This window comes from Mus caroli, unplaced genomic scaffold, assembly GCF_978045245.1.
Source record: "Mus caroli unplaced genomic scaffold, Mus_caroli_1 scaffold_15, whole genome shotgun sequence".
Classification (NCBI taxonomy): domain Eukaryota; kingdom Metazoa; phylum Chordata; class Mammalia; order Rodentia; family Muridae; genus Mus; species Mus caroli.
Window position 1 is genome coordinate 48,113,305 of NW_028227270.1, and position 14,557 is coordinate 48,127,861.

A 14,557-nucleotide genomic window follows, 5' to 3' on the forward strand; every position below is an offset into this window, starting at 1 on the left:
CACACCATGGAATCAGAGGTTAAATCTGTGACCATCTCTGATGGCCATAGGAGGATCCCCTGTCACCTGATAGGTCCTGTGAGGAGAGGAAGTAAAGAGGCAAACTTGGCTTTTCTCAGCAGCACTGGTAGTAGTAATAGTAGTAGCAGCACCAGCAGGTTTAGGGGAAGGAGGAGGAGGAGGAGGAGGAGGAAGAGGAGGAGGAGGAAGAGGAGGAGGAGGAAGAGGAGGATGAGGAAGAGGAGGAGGAGGAGGAGGAGGAAGAGGAGAAGGAGAAGGAGGGTTTCTGAGGACTTAGAGGCTCTTGGCTCAGCCTCTCAGGAAGAGGAGGAAGAGGAGAAGGAGAAGAAGAAGAAGGAGAAGGAGAAGGAGAAGGAGAAGGAGAAGGAGAAGGAGAAGGAGAAGGAGAAGGAGAAGGAGAAGGAGAAGGAGAAGGAGAAGGAGAAGAAGAAGAAGAAGAAGAAGAAGAAGAAGAAGAAGAAGAAGAAGAAGAAGAAGAAGAAGAAGAAGAAGAGCTTGTTTTTGTGTGTTTGTACATTGCTCAGACTGACTGGAAGGAGGGAAGGAGAGACTAAATGGGTCAGCTGGAGAACTTCATGTCCATAGAGGGCAGTCTAGGAACACCAGATGGACACCTCTACTGGTTCCAGTTCGTTCTTACTTGAGAGAAGATTTGTACTTGCCTGTGCAATGAAATCAACGTGTCTGTTGCTCTTTTCAGAATAAACATTTCCCCTTTGCTGCAGATGAAGACAAGTCATCTGAGATGAAGCCGCCTCTCTAAGGAAGCTAGTCATCCCTGGGGAGATAACCTGGAATGTGCAGGGTCTGAAGAGAGGCAGAGAGGCTGGTGGGAGCTGCAGTGTGGGATACAACAGGAGAGCTAGTGCCCAGGGCCAGTGTTGTATAACTGAGGCTGCCTGCTCTCCCACTTCTGCGTGTGGCATATGAGCGTGCTCGCACTCCAAGAAGCTTTCCCAGTGTTATCTTTGCTCTGCTGAGAGCCTGAGCCAAGAGCCTCTAAGTCCTCAGAATGCTGCTCATGGGTGAGTAACTCTCTACCGTACAAATGTCCACAGTCTCTAGACAGAGACAGAGACAAGCTCCTGTGGGCTGACCGAGAGCAGGGCTCCTGTGCTGGCGGTGGATTCTGAGGTTCCCTGGGCATAGCCTTTAATTAAAAACATGGCAGCTGACCCACAGATAGGTGTTAGTGTCAGAGGGTTAACAAAGCAAAGGTGAAAGTCACTGCTCTCCATCTGTCAGTCTTTCCCTCACTTTTGGTTATTCACAGTGGCATCATGGCTGCTAGAGCTCCAGAGGTCGATGATACGTCTTCTTTATCAGATGGTAAACTTAATGACACACTTGGCAAGGCGGAAGAGCCCTGCTGTTAGTTAAACACCACCCTGGCTGTTGCTTGAAGTCATTCTTAGATGAGACTGGTATTGAAATCAGCAGATTCTGAAGAAGAGAGCCCTTCCCTTCAAGGGTGGGCTCACCTCACCAGACTGAGGCCTTTAAAGGTCATAGCAGACCTGCTTTAGTCTCTGACCTGACCACAGATTTCAGACTCCAGATCGTGTCTGCTGCTGCCCTGGACATCTTATGTGGAAGGATCACTCTGAGGAGCTCCCACCAATTCCCAAATAAATTCTTTTTTTCCTCCTGTGGGTTGATGCTGTCCAGTGGCTACTCCTTGGCGTGGCAGAAATGAGGTGTCTTATCAACTTGTCCTGCCTTTATCACAGAAGAAAAGAAAGCCACACCCATCTCAAGTCTGCATGAAGAGAGCCACACCCATCTCAAGTCTACACTTCCATCCATGCATCCAAGAGGATGCGATGTTCATACTGTCTCCAGCCCATGCTGAGCGGCATGTCCAGGTAGTAATCGCATACTCTGGTCATAGACAAGAGCGCTCAGAAACCAGACAGACTTCCATCTCCCAGCTTCCGTGTTGGACTCATTTATGAAGTGTCTTGATAATTAGATAAAGAGATGAGTTCCACAGTTCTAATTAGTACCTAGATTCACGTCTGTCCATGGCCCAGGGCTTCACACAAATGAGGCTGAGTAGCCCCATCACCTCTTCTCTCCTTCCACAAACACACTATAAGGAATGACAAAACCACTTTAAAGAAAAAGAGACAAATTCTCGATTGAGCAGGAGACTAATTCTCAATTAAACCTGTTCAGTTTCTAGCTCTCTAAGTGATTTACTCACATATATGAGATAAAATATAAGTAGAACACGCAAGGCTGACTCCGGAGCGCTATTACTTAGAAACAGAAAGCACTAGACTCCTGACAAATAGGGTCTTTTCCACAATGGGCTTCATGTTCCAGGCACAGGAATCACTGTGTTAATTGTTAGTCAAAATCAAATGGTTTTTTTTTTCTCTGAAGCAGAAAAGCAGGCACCTAAGTTTGGTTCACATGTTGTTTTGGTTGGGATCAAGAAAGAGAAGGAAAAAAAAAAACCTTCATTAAAAAGTAGCAAAGCTAGCAGAAATGAAATCTTGTAAAATCAGCACTCATGTCTGGATTCTAAACTCCAGTCCAAATTCCAGGAGAGGGAGCTAGGATAATATCAGGGTCCAGGTGGTCTCCTAGGAAGGACCTGTAGCAGTGTCCTTGGTAGATGTGAGAGCACCTTCACCCTTGGAAATGTCACTGGGAGGCATGGTAAAACAGATGAGCTCTCAGGATGGCATGAGCCTACTGCAGCAAGGCTGCAATGTCCACAAGGATGGGGTCTCTGCACTGGGCTAAGGAGTTGCTTAGCCAGGGTGCATCCAAGGACCATAAGGTCTGGCTACCCACAGATCCCTAAAAGCATGGGTCAGAAGCTGCTCATAGGAAACCAGGTTGGGAGTGCTCAGCCTGTGTTTCAGCCTTGGGTAGTTCAGGTGGACGACCAGGCATGGCCAACATCACACAGTCAAACGGACAGGACGCCAGTACAAAGTGGGACTGATCCAGGCACGGGGTGAAGACGATTGTGAGGAGAGTCAAACATGAAGAGCAGCCACTACCTAGGCCTCAGCTCACTTTTCTTCTTTTCATACAGTCAAGGATTTCCTGTCTAGGAAATAGCCCTATCTGTAACTAACATGGGTATTTCCATGTCCAGAAGCCCATCTCCCAGAGTGCTCCAGATTCTGTCAAGTTGACAACATTAACCATGCCATGAGGTCTATAAGAGTCAGAGGACTAGACAATCTACATTTTCTATTTTTGTTTCAGTTGATTTTTGATAACTTTTGATCTTTAAATACCATGATGCCCATGTCTCCTGGTTGTCAAAGGTGACAGCATGAACATCATTTACCCTATTGGCAAGGGCAGGACCTGTCAGGATAACCCCAGGTCACCTGCTTTCTTATAGAACCCAAGACCACAAGCCCAGGGATGGCACCACCCAAAGTGGGCTGAGTCCTCTCCCTTTATCACTAACTAAGAAAATGGCCTGTAGTCTTACAATGGTAAGAATATGCTTGGCCTAAGGATCACACCCCAGTTGACACAGGCTGTATTTGACTTCAGTGCTGGTGTCTTTCAGTTTACTGCTCTTACAAGGATTTCTCTGTTCTACATTTCATTGGTTTCCATGCGGTTTTTGTTTATTGTTCTATTTCTCATATTTTTGTATGAGTGTGGTGTATGTGCATGTATGTGTGAGTACATGTACCTTAGCACATGAGGCCAAATGAATATATCTGGTTCCTACCCTATTATGCCAAGCCTTATTCCTTTAAAACAGGGTCTCTCACTGAGCTTGAAGCTGGGCTAGTGGCCAGCAGCTCCAGAATTCTCCTGTCTCCATCCCCATAGCTCTAAGGTTTAGAGGAACACACATAACCATACTGCATTACACTTTTGATTTCTTTCAAATGTTTTGGTCATTGTATTGAGACATTGTCTCACTTATATAGCTTTGCCTAGCTTAGAATATGCTATGTAGTCCAGGTTGGCCTGGAACTTGCAGCAATCTTGTACATGCTACCCTGCCTTTGAGGGTTTTGAGGCTGGCTTTCTCGTGTTGGTTCCTTCTACACAAATCTGTGCACATGGATACTGTTTTTTTCATTCAGGAGTCTCTGTGCAGTAGATGGCCTTATTGGAGGAAGTATGTCACTGTAGGTATGGGCTTTAAGATCCTCATTCTAGCTGCCTAGAAGCCAGTCTTCTGTTTGCCTTCAGAACAAGAGGTTGAACTTCCCAAGCCATCCCTGCCTGGTTGCCGCCATGTTTCCTGCCTTAGGGATAATGGACTGAACCTCTGAATCTGTAAGCCAGCCCCAATTAAACATTGTCCTTATAAGAGTTACTATGGCCATGGTGTCTGTTGACAGCAGTAAAACCCCTAACTAAGACAAGTCTTTCCTACAGCTGGATCTTATGGAGGCATTTTCTCTATTGGGACTCCATCTTTGTGATGACTCTAGCCTGTATCAAGTGGACATAAAACTAGCCAGTAGAGTGGTAAAAGTAGGTTTCTTGACTTCAGTAGTCCTGGGTATTTGGCTAGATACAAGGCATGGTTCCCCTCTGGTTGTGAGGGTTCTAAATCTAACTAGAGAGCTATTGGTTACTGTCTTAGGATTTCATTGTTGTGAACAGACACCATGACCAAGGCAACTCTTATAAGGGACAACATTTAATTGGGGCTGGCTTACAGTTTCAGAGGTTCAGTCCATTATCATCATGCCAGACTACAATGGAGCATCCAGGCAGACATGGTGTTGGAGAAGGAGCTGAGAATTCTGCATCTTGATCTGAAGGCAGCCAGGAAGAAGACTCTTCCAGGCAGCAAGGAGAGGGGTATCAAATCCCACCCCTACAGTGACAGGCCACACCTCCTCCAACAAGTCCACACCTCCTCCAACAAGGCCACACCTCCTATTAGTGCCACTCCCTGGGTCAAGCATGCTCTGATACATGAGTCTATGGAGGCCAAACCTGTTCAAACCACTACAGTTACAGACAAGGTTTGGATGCCACTCCTGTACCTTTGGGACTATCATGCCATGCTGATCATAACTGTGGTACACAGGTGTCATAGCTGGGTAGACTATTGTTTGCTGTCTTCCTTTAGAAGCTGGGATGGAGCCTTTCTGGTACCATGAAGTTTAGTCTTCAGAAAAGAGGCTTTCAGGTCAGTTCCAGTTCAGGTGCTTTTAGTCCCATGTCTGAAGTGCATGGTGTCTCCAGGAATAAGGACTTACTTTCTACCTCTGGCAGGCAGCCAAGTGAAGTAGCAACAGCCTATGATGTTTTAGGAGGCCCTTGGACAACACTGACCAACAATTCGAAAGTAGGCAGGCTTTTTGGCCTGGCGTTGGAATCTCTCCTCATCATAGACACCTACCATACCTTGCATGCCTGATAGACCACTTAACATAAAAAAAGATGAAGCTATGGACTGAATGGTGTCCTCTTAAACTCATCTCAAAGCTGTAGCTCCCATGATAGGAACCATTATGTTACATAATATCCATTTCGCCTGTGTTGTTACATAGTATCCATTTTGCCTAATTTTTGTCTATGGGGCTTTTCTAAGCATGCTCGCTTGGTTGAATGAAGCCCAGATAGGCTAAGGGCTGCCAGTTCCCCTGAGGCTGCCACATTTCATATATTAACCTTAATGTTTCATTTCAGTCCCTGTTCTCAAGTTCTAATTTCTCCTTGAGAGGTGTGGTCCAAAAATCTCTTCAGGGAGCAGAAGGGTGATGGTCAGTTAATCTTTTGACTACTTCCATGATGTTAAGAGGAGGGGCTAGTCCCTGCCTAAAGGGATCACAGATTACCTTCAGTGGTTGGGGAGGAGTAGTTGGATTTTCAACAGCAGGGATTGACTGGAATCCCCATGTAATAGGTGTGGTATGTGTGCTCTACTTCTTCCCTCATGGTGTCTAGGCACTGCTACACACCAGGCTGGAAGGAAGAAGCAGAGGCCAGAAGAGGTGAGGTCTGCAGGGGAAGGGCTGGGGCAGAGAGGGGGTGGGAATGGGGGCGGAAAGGGGGCTTCTCCAGGGATTTTATTAGATATTTTCTTTATTTACATTTCAAATGTTATCCCCTTTTCTGGTCCCCCCTCCCCCCCGAAACACCCCTCTTGGACAGAATCCTTCTGGTTGCCATCTGAGCCTGGAGCTAAGGCTGCTCCACAGCCCTCTCTACACAGGTTCTGCCAGAGAGAGCTGGTCTCCCAGGAGTGCTGACAGGGCCTGCAGGCCCACAGGAGGGACAAGCTCCAGCCAGAGACAGAAAGACCAACACCAGAAATAACCAGATGTCAAAAGGCAAGCGTAAGAACCTTACCAACAGAAACCAAGGCTACTTGGCATTAGACCCCAGTTCTCCCACCACAGCAAGTCCTGGATACCTCAACACACCGGAAAAGCAAGATTTGGATTTAAAATCACATCTCATTATGCTGATAGAGGATTTTAAGAAGGACATAAATAACTCCCTTAAAGAAACACAGGAGAACACAGGTAAACAAGTAGAAGCTTTAAAGAGGAAACAAAAATCCCTTAAAGAATTTCAGGAAAACACAACTGAACAGATGAAGGAATTAAACAAAACCATCCAGGATCTAAAAATGGAAGTAGAAACAATAAAGAAATCACAAAGGGAGACATCTCCGAGGATTTTCATGGAACAGCTCTCTTAGACAATCTTAGTTTGTGAGTATTCCTTTTTTTGGGGTGGCTTTGCATGCATACACCCCTGGGTAGTGGGAAGGGGTTCTTCTTGGGGTTAAGTTTCATTGGAGTTTAAAGTCCTGTGAATGTCTCCTTTGTGTGGAAAGGCATTCCAGGAATTCCAGATACATGCAGGGTGAGTTTGGGGTTGGGGCAAGGGTGGGAAAGGAAGGACTATGTGACATTCTTCAGGTAGAAGATTAAGGGTCAGAGGTCAGGTTCCCCAGATCAGGCAGAGAAGAAACCCACCTAAGAAAATGGAGTCCTACATATTGTGTCAAGCTCAAAGGAGCTATTGCACATGATAGACTATAATTTTGGTAGCAAGAAGCAACAAATAGGGTGTTGCATATTCTAGAAGATACAGACTTTACAAGATCGAAACACAGAGTTTAAAGTGACAATAACAAGGTTCTAACTGTTGATGGTTCCAGAGAGGGTGAAAGTCAGGAGAACCAGGGCCATATTTGTTCCAGGAGATTCCTCTTCAAGGTATGATCCCTTGGATTGTAAAGCAACAACAAAAGCATACCGATGACAGAACAGATTAAAAGGAAGATAGAATAAGATTTTAACCACTGAATACTGAAAATGTCAGATGAAAAAGTAGTGAGAAAGACAGAATTAAATAAGTTTATTGTTACCGATTTAGATAAATCTACATCAATAGGTTTATATAAATAAAGCCTATCTTGAGGGGTGGCTAGAGAGATAGTTCAGTGGTTAGGAGCACTTCCAGAGGACCAGGGCTTAGTTCAGTACCCCGGTGGCAACTCCTAACCATCTCGAACCCCAGTTGCCGGGATCTGGCACCCTCTTCTGGCCCCCAAGGGCATTGCCCTCACATGACATACAGCCGTATCTGTAGGCAAAACGTCTATATACATAAGATTAAAATGTAAAGATAAATAGAACATATTTTTGTATTATACCTGGAGTGGTTGTGTTTGTCCTATCTTGTGTGTCAGTAGACCATACACAGGATTTAATAGGAAGGCCTGTACGTGCCCTAAATTATTGTCTTTTTTGAAGTTTAGTTTAGTTTTTATTTTTTATTTTATTGCTATACTTTACTGCTGGGTGTTTAAGAAGACTTGAAGATATAGTCCCCAGGGGTTGTTTGGAATTGGGAGGCGCTATGGTTCCTTCAGTCTTTCCTTTACCAGTTAAGCCCTCTGCTAGGATGAGTCAGGCTCTGATTAACCATGCTGCTTCTTTAAAGATAGGGAACATGTCCGTCCATCTGTGTTCCTCTTTGCAGAATTTGCACTGGTTAGAGTCTACTGTCTGGTCTCCTTGGTTTCTCTAGTCGAGAGGATGGGCAACCCACACACAGATACAAGACCATTTGAAAGATGCCTGATTGAAAGATTGGATTGAACTGCTGCTGCTGCTGATTCCTGTGAGCTGAACTGCTGATGTCCTGACAATGCAGATTGGATTTGCTCCAAAGAATTATTTCTAAACAGGTCCTTCCTTTGCCCTATTAACCTTTCCTTCCCACTACCTCTGGTGTGGTGGGCTAGAAGGGACATTAAAACATTTAAGAACAACAACCCTCGAACTATGAGGCTGTCAGCTTCAGACAAGAGAGACTATTTACTTAAATAGCCAATTTTTGTTTAAAATGGCCACTCAAATTAAAAGGAAAAGTGGGGATCTGGAGAGAGGCTCAGCAGTTAAGAACACTGACTGATCTTTCAGAGGACCAGAGATCAATTCTTAGCAACCACATGGTGGCTCACAACCATCTGTAGTGGGATCCCATACCGTCTTCTGGTGTGTCTGAAGATAGCTACATTGTACTCATCTATTATAAAATAAATAAATAAATCTGCTCTTCCGAAGGTCCTGAGTTCAAATCCCAGCAACCACATGGTGGTTCACAACCAACCGTAATGAGATCTGACGCCCTCTTCTGGTCTGAAGTCAGCTACAGTGTATTCATGTATAATAATAATTAAAAAAAAGTGAAAGTGGGTGAATTCCTTTGGATCTAATGCCAAAGGAACATACTTTAAGCTCTGGGGAATTATCTTTGTGCCCATGGGGACCAGGCTGTCTACAGTAAGCAACAGCAAGGAACTGAGAGCAGCAAGGACAGAGAAAACCAGACCAAAGTAAAACATGGGCTTCAGTTCACTGGGAACCTTCAGAAGGGAAACATTGCCTTTAGCCTGACTTGATTCTACCTTTCAGGAAGGGGAAACGGAAGTTAGCCTTCACGCAGAGGAACCAGACAGTCAGGAAGGGGAAATGGAAGTTAGCCTTCATGCAGAGGATCCAGACAGTCTGGCTTTTTTGTTGTTGTTTGTTTGTTTGTTTGTTTGTTTTTTGACTTTGCTGCTGCGCTGTTTTGCCCTGTATTCTTTGGGTTTATAGGTGTAAGACCGAACTTCAAACTCTTGTCCTATTAAAAGAAGTAAAAAATTCTAGGCCTTTAGGCCCAAGTTTGGGAATGTGGCCTCTGTGGCTCAGTGCTCCGAGGTGTGCTGGTCATAAAACAGATAGTGACATTCCTTCCTCCACCCACCCGCTTCCTGGGTTCAAAGAGTGTTCATTCAAAGAAAGTCACCCTGACCAACCCTTACCATTAAGAGAACCTGCAATGCAAATGTGCTATTGTTAGGGGCTCTTAGATTGTTAGGGACTCTTAGAAACTGTCTTGAAAGATAACCTGACACTTGTGACTTTACACTTCCTTGTGACTCTTAACTGGTATTTTTAGTATTTTCCAGCAACACCCTCCCCACTTCCTTGAGTTGTGGTTTCTTCCCTTAAATACCCCCTTACTCAGCTACTCGGGGCGCCATGGTCCTCTACCCCTGCGTGGTGTATGACCGTGAGCCCGAGAGCGCTCTTGAATAAAAATCCTCTTGCAATTTGCAGCAAGATCATTTCTTGTGGGTGATTTTGGGGTGTCGTCTCTCCTGAGTCAGAACGTGGGGGAGTCCTCACGTTGTGGGTCTTTCACTATTAGGGACCGTCCCTGTAGAGACAAGAAGCACAGGGGTACCACAGGAAGTTATCAGCATCCAAAGTCCACAGTTAACCAAATCTTCCCTTTCCCTACCCCAGAAATCTTCAGGCTGGGACCTCATGTCTCTGGAGAAGTGATCTCAGGTGTGGAGGTATTAAGAATTAGCATCTGTAAAGTCTACTTTGGAGTCTTGTCTGATTGGATTTCTTGTTTTCATGAACTGGGTAGGCATCTGGGAAGGTTTACATAAAAAGGAAAAAAAAAGTAGAGACGATTAGGATGTATAACTTAATGCCACTGACAAGGGACATTCTAGAGTGAGGTGACTGGGGACTCAGCAGTGTTGGTTGGAGAGCTTAGGCAGTTTGGGTGGGCATTGCCATTTTGGTTAATCATGTGATCACCACCATCTTGGTGATGTCCCATGATCACCTCCATCTTGATGATGTCACTAATCAAAGTGGTAGCAAAGTCAGTCTGTGGCTAGGGCAGCTCCATCATAACATGACCCATTGTAAAGGCACGATGCCCTGTGCAATATGTGCACCTCATATAGCAAATGTACACAGTCACCTAGCAGCTGTCTGCTAATCTTAACTCTGGAATTAGCAATTGCTACCAATGCATGTGTGTCTCAGAGGGTCTAGATACATTCTTGAGCCCCCAGCAACAGGATGCTGAAAGGCAGCAAGAGGAAAGAAAAGGGGAGAACTTGAATTGTATTTCCCTAAGAAATGACTAATGCACTGGTGGAGACCCATCCCTAATTTCCAAGTGGCTGAAGAACGGGGATTGATAGTGTCCTTGTTAGGACAGAAGGACGTTCAGAAGCACCTTGTGTTCATCTTTATCTCCTGCCTGGCTGAACCATGATGCATCTGTTCGAGTCTACAGGTTCTTGTGTCTCTTTGCAATGGATAATATAGGGTCATATAGATAGTTACAGAACAGGCGATAGTTTATTACAGGAAAAGTACACATGAGTTTGTAGGTGTGCCAGTTGGCCTGTGGCCTCGCACACCAAGAGGGAAAATAGAAAGGAAACGGAATATGTGATCATTTTGTCTCATTTGCATAGGATCCACCTCTCCCAGTTTCATACCGTGTGAACTTTTTTTTTTTAAAGCATGCTCCCCTGGTTGAATGAAGGCCAGGTAGGCTAAGGGAAACCAGTCTCTCTGCAGCCAACTTTCATATGTTAATTGTAATGGTTCTCATAATGGTTCATCTCAGTCTGTGTTTCTATGTCATACTCATAGACCCCACTTGGAGGCAGAGACTGTAGGGAGGTGTTGAGGTGGAATGAGGTCATAAGAGTGGATCCTGATACGACAGAACTGGTATGCTTTTAGGCATAGGGAGAGCCATTAGTACCCATGTACACAGAAGGGTGACCTCCAATGAGGCCTCAAGGAAAGCCAACGCTTGGGTCACAGATCTCCACTTCAAGGTTATGGGAAGCTGAGTGTTGGCTGTTGAAGCTGCCAGTCTGGGGTCCCTCAGTTGTGGCAGAACTCACAGTCTGCACAAAAGGCAGTGACAAAGGCCATGGCAGTGACTCTAGGGGATACTACAGGAGACTTCTCTGTGAGGCTGGGAGTACCAGGGATCTGGCTAATATCTGAGTTCCTGGTCTAAACTGTGGACAATGGAAGAGTGGGCTTCTTGTATAAAAACTCTCTGCTTGCTCCTCTCCTCTCCCAAGTGAGGGCAACCATGCACGCTGCAGCTAAGGTGGAGCAAGACCCGAGGCAATGATCTTGTAGCTAGGAAATCAAGAATCCAGTGTCCCTCCAGGCGGTGGTGACACATGCCTCTTATCCTAGCACTTAGGAGGCAGAGGCAGGAGGATTTCTGAGTTCGAGGCCAGCCTGGTCTACAGAATGAGTTCCAGGATAGCCAGGGCTATACAGAGAAACTCTGTCTCAAAAAAAAAAAAAAAAAAAAAAGAATCCAGTGTTCCTGCCTCTTTGAAGACTCTGGCGAAGAAGGTAGAGGGGCTGGAAAACAGGGCAGGGAAAACAGCTGCCTACTGGCCCATAGGCCAAGCAACCACATGTCACAAGGCCAGCACTGCTAGTATCATAGACTAGAATCTGTCCACTGGCTTCCCAAGCAGACCCTTTGTCCCCAGAGTGAATAGTGTGTGTGAGCCTGCCTGCCTGCGTCACATGTGCACGTGTGTCTTCCCATGAGGAAGGTAACATGTCCCTAACTCCAACCTGGTCCTCTGAGCTCTGGGGGGAAGCTACTTTCCCAAGGAACTGGGCTGGCTTGGTGGGGAATAACCAATTTTCTGTGTTTATTTGTTTCTTGTACAAGAAGGCTTCTGTTTGGTTCTAATGAGTAGCTTTTCCTAAAGAGAAGCTGTAATAGCAGTAGAAACGTAAGTAGATTCTGTAAACTTGTAATCATACGTGTCAAACACACTGTGGTATTTTCCCCCCTGTAAAATAGAAACGGTGAGAAGTCATAGAGAGCGAGTGCGGGAAATCGTGTTTTTCCTGACAGAAGTTAATTCTAAACTAAGTATTCCCCTGCAAGAAAGGCAGGAAAACATTTTTACATGTCTATCATTTGTCCTTAGAGGACTCAAAACAAATAGTTTCTTAGCACTCGACACCAGCATTATTCTGGTGGCCTCGGGCTATGTGCTGTTTTCCAGTTGGAGGGGTTAGGGGATGAGAACACAGCAGCACTGTACTGCATTAGGGGGAGCAAGCACATCCTGCAGGTTAATCAGAACCAGCAGAAGACAGGATGCTACTGACTTGTGAAGGCTCTGGGTTCAGAGGCATGGGTGGGGGCAGGTGGTTGAGGGGCCAGAGGTAGCCAATTCTACAAGTCCCCAACCCAGAAGGGAAACTCAGCAAGGTAGTTATGGGGAGTCTCCCTTCATGGGTCACAATCTGGGTCAGTGTCATCAAATCTCTCAGAAAGCACTGGAGCAGAGCCCACAGGGAGAGCAGGGCCACAGATTTCTAAAAGACCCCATCAGTGAACACTGTATGTTTCTCCCTCAGTGTAAAGACCCTGGTCAGGCTGCGGAATCCTCTGCAGATGTGGGAATGAGAGACATTCTCCTTGACCAATGAGCCAGAATCATAGGCTGCCTAACATCAGGGATCATAGCCCTGGCAGCAGAGGACATTGTGCTTTTCAGTAGACGGCACTGCTGAGATGGACCCATGCTCTCCAGCATGATAGGCCAGTGACCTACCACTGAGCTGCATCCTGGGACCAGGAGTGCTCACTCTCCTTTGAGGTTTCCATCATTATGGAAGGCTTTGAGGCTGGCACCTTGGTGAGGAGGCAGAAACTGTGCACAGGGCCCACTGCTGCTTTGGGAAGAATCAGCTGTTCTTCAGTTTGACATTCCAGAATTTTCTCCTGTAGTCCGTAGGGCTGTGTCTCTTCTTTGTAGACACCAGAGCCGAGTATGAGTTTAACTAAATGTAGAGTTGCCCTAACAAAACCAACCTACATAGCTGCAGATAGAGAACAAACTCAGGGTCCAGAGCTCAGGATGCGCCCCCCCCCCCAAACCTGGGTCCAGCAGAGGACATAAGTGCACCATTTGCCATTCTCTCCCTTTGCCTCATCTACTCCAGACTGACCTGGAAGGGCACATGGCACCTGCCTTTTCAGGGTTGATGAAGGTTGAGGCACACGAAGGCCTTCACAGGAACCCATAGGAATGTTACCTCTGTGCAGCTATCTATGGGGTTTCCAGACTGGGGTGCTCGGCTGATACTTGTCCTTTCAGTCCTCCTGTGGTAAACATGAGTCCTTTGTAGGCTTTCTCGAATGCCAGCATCAATCTGGGAGGGAGCTGAACTTGTGAACAACATCTCCCTGCAGGAACCTTCTAGATTTCTGCCTTCTGTCCCTTTCCTTCCTCTCTTCATTCCCTTCTCTAAGTCACCAGTATCCCCCTAGGTCACAAGGGATTCCAGTAGAAATGACATCTCTTCCATCTACATCTCTGTCTCTGTCTTTCTGACCTTATTTTATTCCTATTTCCTTTCTGTATCTTCCTCCCCCTGTTCTCCCACCCCTCTCTCTCACATACATACTGCATGATCTTTTGGTATAGCCGAGAGGTGGTTCTCTAGCCTTTTCCCCTACCCAGTATATATGGCAAGTCACCATTGACCTGGAGACAAAAGGAAGGAAACAGTCTTTACTCCCAGGAGAACCTTACACAGTCCTAAGTAAGCAAGGTGTCCTCTTAGTCTCAGAGAGCTGCAAGTGAATGCAGAAGCCACCCTGCTCCAACTTGAGGTAGCTTAGGGATAACTTAGGAGGGCCTGTGTTATGTCAGGATGCAGGCAGAGGGCTTTTGTTCACAGAAGGCTGCCTTCTAGAGAACTCTTTCCACTGGCAAGTGGCTGTTTCAGGATCTCTCTGGAAAGCCAAGTGGGTGTTTGACTGTCATATGTCAGCTTCTCAGCTTTCTCTTTCCTCTGCAGGAGGGAAAGACACATTTCCACAAAGTTCTTTCTCATCCCATCTCACCCTGGCCCAGCTGTTAAGCACCTGGCACAGTGAAGCCCATTCAAGCAGAGGTGGCAGAGTCCTGGGAATGACATCAGTATGTCACATGGCTGTGTGTGATTGCTAATCCTGATTATCAGTGTCAAAGGGTTTAGAATCACTATGGAAACGTGCCCCTGGGTGTGGCTGTGAAGAAAAGGACCCCTCCTGAATGTGGATAGTACCACTCCATTGGCTTGGGCCCCAAGCTGAATAAAACAGAGAAATTGTGCTGGCTACCAGCAACCACTTCTGTTTCTGACAGTGGATGAAATATGACCATCTGTTTCACCCTGCTTCTGGTGTGTCATCCTCATCATGATGGGTT

General features: G+C 46.0%; 1 long non-coding RNA gene across 1 annotated transcript; it reads left to right on the top strand.

The window, feature by feature from the left end:
- The first annotated feature begins 5,881 nt into the window (after positions 1-5,881).
- LOC110307564 (uncharacterized) lies at positions 5,882-8,845 on the top strand. The gene is made up of 3 exons (XR_002379417.2): positions 5,882-5,969; positions 6,130-6,695; positions 7,975-8,845. It is a non-coding gene; the product is annotated as an uncharacterized LOC110307564 (long non-coding RNA).
- Positions 8,846-14,557: the final 5,712 nt, after the last annotated feature.